This window comes from Aythya ferina (assembly GCF_964211825.1).
Source record: "Aythya ferina genome assembly, chromosome: 9".
NCBI lineage: Eukaryota > Metazoa > Chordata > Aves > Anseriformes > Anatidae > Aythya > Aythya ferina.
This window is the reverse complement of record NC_140305.1, coordinates 23,461,730-23,467,729: the sequence shown is the minus strand read 5'-3', so window position 1 is coordinate 23,467,729 and position 6,000 is coordinate 23,461,730.

The window sequence follows — 6,000 nt, the reverse complement described above, 5'->3', positions numbered from 1 at the left end:
TGTGTGTGCTGTGTGATGATTTAACCACGAGCATCCCCTGAAGTGCACGTAAATGTTTCTTCCCTACACTCACCCAAATGCAGCCCGCCAGCAGAAGCGGCATGTTTATATGCCCTGACTCTCTCACCAGTATTTATTAAGGTATTTATTAAGGGCAGTGTTGATTTTTAAGGTTTTTACTAAGGGCAGTGCTGCATCCCCGCTGGCAGGTTCCCAGCAGGACGGGCTTCCCCTGCCCTGCCCGTGGCTCTGCGCTCCCATCCCAGGGCTGTGTCGAGGAAGAGTTGATTCATTTACTAAGGGGAAGTGCTGATAAGAGCCATGTGATAACTGGCAATAAAGCAATAACGACAATATGTTTCAATATATCAGCAAATTTTCCATTATATAAACCTTCTCCCCTTTTCCGTTCTGTAGATTAAAAGGAACGGGCTATAAGGAGATTTCTCATTTTAGTTAAGCCCATAACATTTGGCAGATGTCTATTGTGTTCTAGGATGGACTTGTTTTGCAAGGGTCTGGCTACCCTTGGAGGCACTGCTCATGCCCTGTGTGTTGGTCCAGACCACTATTGACGAAGAATCCTCTGTTATAAGTCTGGAAATGATCCTGAGCATTTCTAAAGTCTGGGAAGCAAAAGAAGGGAAAAAGATGAAATCTTGAGTTCGTTAAATGCTTCTAAATTCATTACATTCATTAAATTCATTGCATGTTAAACAGAATACATCGTTTGCCAAAAAAAACTGCATAGTGATCACTGAAAAACAAGTGCATTTTGATTCATAGGCTGAGAAACTACAGCTGTTTACTCCGTGTGCTCTTCATCCACATATTGACAAGCAGCAAGAGGTAACCTATCTCTGTCTTGTCACATGGCAAACGTATGATTTCCATGAACAATATTTCCATGAGGAATTGTAAATTTTTGCCAACCAAACATTTTGTGTGTAAAGAAAATCCCTGCAGGGTAACCATAAGACATGTATGCTGCATAAATACATTTGTTTTACAAATGATTATTTCAGCCAACACCATCAATGTGCTGACATAACTAGAATGTAATAATTCCCTTTAATATAGGGCAAGGCTTGTTGTAATTGAAAATAAATGCTTGATGTTGTCCAACAAGCTTGACTGCCATAAAGGGGACATTCAGCAAGAAACTCCAACATCCAAAGCAACATTGGAAGATGTTTTGGAGCCAATATGGAGTTCCCTGTGGGGGCACCGTGTGTACCAGCCCTTATCCCAGCATAAGATTTCAGTGGTTTTACAGATTTCATCCAGACTCATCCATTAGATGATCATACCATAGCAAAATGAGTCTTAAAGAATTCTAATCCAGTTCATGGAAAATAATTTTTCTGTCCCAGCTACCTCAGTTTGAACCTGCCTCACTGCAAACAGCATTAGGGACAATTAAACACCATCCACGCTGCGCAGGTAATTCCCAAGTGCCCTTGTCTGAGACGGTGATTTAGGGAGAGGGGTGGCAGGGGAGTGCCAGCACACGGGGAGTATCTGATTCCTGGGCACAGAAATATTGCAAACCACGTCTGGGTACTGCACTATTAGGTTAAATTAAAGTCCTGTTCCTGACATAGCTCCTGCCCAGCTAGATATGAATCATTAGCCTAAAAAACAATTTCCTAATTATCTTTCCATTGCAGGATAATGCAATGAATTTTGTAAAGCTGTAATTTTATCCTGGTTGATCTCCATGTCCTCTCTTTTCTCCAGGGACGTGCTCTGCCCTCCTCTGAGGTTGTCTGTGACGTGGTCTTTGGCAGCAGGCGGGTGGTGGTGAGTGCATGGTGGTGAATTAAGGGAGCTGCTCTCCCCGCCTCACGGGGAGGTCTCACCAGGAATCTGTGAGCCTGTCCGGGTGTTTGATGTCCTCTAGCGAAGCAAATAGTCTCTCTTAATGGTTGAATTGATCTTTGTGGCAGATAATAGGACTGCTTTGCTGACTGACCTGCTGTATCGTACCATACATAGTTTTAGGTGGTTTGTATTAAAGAGGTAAAACAAAAAACAAAGGATCAAGTTATGAGGAGGTTCTGTGATTGTGCCTGCAAAAGTGCTTGTGTTCATAGACATTTATTTCAGTACTTGTAGATTTTTTTTATTTTTTTTTAATGGAATTTATGAATAAAGCTAAAGCACGAAAGTGTTAAAGCAGGAAACTCTGGCACTCCTCACCCTCCAAAAGCAAAGATATTCACAGGCACAGGGCTAAATGGATCATGTTCAGAAACACGTCCTCTGCTCAGAAAGAGGGAAATAGCCCAAACTGATGTCCTTCATGTGGTGATGGGAAGCAAGAGACATGCCATCACCCTTGCCTCCCCGTGTTGCCTGGCCTCAGCACCCATATCCAGGTCTCCACTGCCAGGTCCCCAAGGCTGGGAGCCTCCCGATGGCTCTGCCACTTCGTCCTGGGAGGAAAATCCACAGCGTGCACAGGAGGGGAAACATGGGAGAGTCCCCAGCTCCACTTAGTGGGCAAAGCACAAACAACACAGCCCTGCAACAACAGCTGAAGATAGCTGAGCAGCACATTTACAGTGCTCAGCTGAGCCTCGCGTAGGACAAGGCTTGCTTTTGCTCCAAAAGTTGAGTAATGCCACAGGTTACACTGCACACACCTCTCCTGAATCATTTGCTTCAGTATCTCGTGCTCCAGCTTCTGGCATTTCATCAAAATTGGTCTTCTGGGGACGTGGCTTAATTAAAAGCCTCCCCCAGCCTGGCTGCAGCTCACCCTGAAATGCCCTTCTAGTACCAGGGCTTCGGCCCCCACAAAACGTGAGAGCATCAGATGCTGTTTTTTTCTTTATTCATCTTTAAGAAACAAAGTTACGGTGGAACCAGAAAAAATGGAAGTGCCTCCATTCAGAGAGGCTGCAAAGAGCAGATAGTGCTTGGTGTTTTGGGTGGCTCTCTATTTGGGATATCCAATTATTATATATGTGGATTATCCAATTATCCAATATATGCACTTATATTGCATTCCCTCCTGTGAAATCCAGCCTAGAGAACCAGGTTTGCCCCCCAAGCCGCTAGTGTTTCCAACAGTGGCTGGATTTTTTTTCCACCCTTCCCACAGCCCCACTGCGGCTCCCCCCTGCTGAAATCACCCTGTGAAGCTGCTGAGCACCCAGGTAGCTGCACAGCAGATGTTGGCTCCTTGCTATAATTTTTGGCAGTTAATTAGCAGCTCCATTACTCACATCAAAAAATGGAAAGCTTTAATTAAACTCGCAAAGGGACTGTGCAGAACCAGCCAGCAAGTAACCCCTCGGAGCTGGGGCGCGTGGGCTGCCAGCAGAGCACCAGCACCGCAGCGCTCAGAAAACAGGTTTATTAGAGAAAAAAACAACAGGGGGGGCAGAGCTGATGCTGACCTCATCCAGGTGTCTGTAGCTGAGTGAGCTGTTTGCACTCAGAAGTGATTTTTTTTTTAATTTTCTTTAATTTGGTACACCAACCTGGCTCCAAACAGGGTTTGTGTGTCTTCGCTCTGTACTCCCTGTCAGTGAGTGTCTGCTCCTTGCTTCATTTTTTTACAAGGGATGTATCTCTCCATCCTCTCCAGTGAACTTTACTCCTTTCATTCCCTCTCAGGATATTGGCAGCATTCAGGTTTCCTTTCTCATTTCATGCCTGACCCCTTTGTGACTGCTTGAAGCTCCTGCGGGACTCTGCAAAGCAGAGTCTGTGGTGACAATGTCCCTGCAGCCCATGTTAAAAGCTCCCTTTTGGCAAAGCGAGCTCCGTTTGCATGGTGAGGATCTAAAATGCCTTTCCTTTTTGGTACAGACAAGTTGGTTTGAGCTCAAAATGGAAATGCAGAGCACGAGGAGGAACATATTTGTAATTCTGCGAAGGCAGCCGGCTGAAGGCAGAAATGAAACCCATCAGTCCCGTGCCGTGATGGGCCCTGTTAAATTGCAGGCACCAGAGGGTGGTCGTGGGATAGATACAGGAGGCCCTTAGCAGAGGTTTTAGTCCTAGCTGTGTGCTGGTGCCGATGTCTGTTGTAGAAAGGTTTTGTTCTGAGACTGAAAAAGACGTGTTGCACTGCGAATCCAGACTAGCACGCTGCCTTATAGATTGCATTTAAAACATTTTATTGCTGCACTGTGTGATATAATTAGCTAATGTATTTAACATATTCAGACAACTCAGTTCTGATATTTTCAGCCTGTCTAAGACAGTTTTTCTTACCTTACAGCTCCAGGCAATCCTGTGGCCTTAAGCCCGATGAGCCATTTCAAGCCCAAGGCTGGGGCAAAGCCCCATATTTCGTGCACAGGCTGGCTCTGGGGGGCACGGGGCCTGGCTCTGGGCTCTTCTCATGTCAGAAGAAATGCTGTGCTGCTGAAATACCCCACATGCACCATGAGGCAGGCAGGGGGGACATGCACACTGCATGGCAGATGCTCCTCATGCACTTCCAGCATCCCGTCTCCCTCTCCAGCCAGGAGAAACCTGCCTGTGGCACTGGGGGAAGTGTGGGCTTTCCCTTGTGCTGCCCGGGTAGCTGGTTCAGCCTCCAAAATCCATTTACATGCTGTGCATCTGCCCGAGCTGTGCTCGGGAGGGAGGTTGTTGCATTAAGCCGCAGATCTCAGAGATTGCAGTGATATTTTACACGGAGAGATGTGATGTCCTGAGGTGCCCCGGCTGGCAGGGACCAACAGCCACCACACGTATTTATCTCCTCCCTCAGTTATCTCCAGGCTGAGCCCTCACAGCCATGCATTGCCAACACACCTCAACATTTTGGAAGGCAGAGCGAAGCTGGGGAGCGGCCGGGAGCAACCCCAGAACCAGAATGAATTTTTTTTTTCCTCTCCCCAAAGGTGGTAACCTATTTTGGATCAGTCTTTAAGAGGATTATAATTCTGCTGGCTGAAATAACCACAGACTGCATTCACTCACAAAGTGCCGGCAGCTTTCTGCCCACACTTTGGTCTCTGGCTCTGGGGGGAACAGAAGCAGAGGCTGCCCTGTGGCTCTCGGCAGTCAGGTCACTACTTAAGGCTGTGATGCTCCACAGGTTTTTTTATATTCTGCATGAAAAATAGTAATTAAAAAAAAAAAAAATATATATATATATATATATTATTTAACAAATAAGAGGGTGATAAGGGGGTGATGGCTTTATTTCAATTATTTTCCTCTGTTTTGTTCCCTCTGGATGCCAACTGCACCTCAGTATTGATGGGGGGGGGGGGGGGTACTGATTTTAGTGCCACTAAAGGAAAATCTGTGACTCTAACCATGCAGATCATGCAATTCTGGGCTGCGTGGGGGCTCCCAACAGTTATTTTATCAGCCACAAGCCACTGCTACATTAAAGAATTGGGTTTTGTGTAGCCTGGCATGGGTTCCCATGTGGTACTGAGGCAGCCAGACCTGGAGCAGGTCCTTAATTCAAGTTTCTCTTGAAATAAGGGGAGGGAGCCAAGGCTGGCAGTGCTCAGTCCCCTCTCACAGGACTGCGTTCCCACCTGCAGAGCGGTGTGTGAAGAGCAGTGTGTGAAGACGTACTCAGACAGTGACATGTGAAGCCAGAAGGATCTGGCAGGATGCTGCAAGCCATGAGAAGAGGCTTGTCATGAGGTGGTGATGAGGAAGGTGAAAGAGAGATTGGTGCAGGAGCTGCAAGGTTGCTCTGAAGACCTGAGATGTCTGAGACCTCTGAACACCAGGCTGCAGTTTGAGCAGCTCTGTGCAGTTAATGACCTGACCAGGAGCACCATGTCTGAATAAATGTGTGTAATTAGAGACATCTCCTATTTTTCTTCTGTTTTGGTTGACAGTCTCTTCTCACACAGTTCTCCAGCATATTTTGCATGAGCACATTAATTAATGCCTGCAGTAGCATGGAGAAATACAGGAGCCCATGTGGTGGTCTGTACTGCAGAGCTTTCCCTGAGGTGGAAGTCCTGCTGCAGGCACTGCATGCACTGCACATCCAGCACCTTGGGC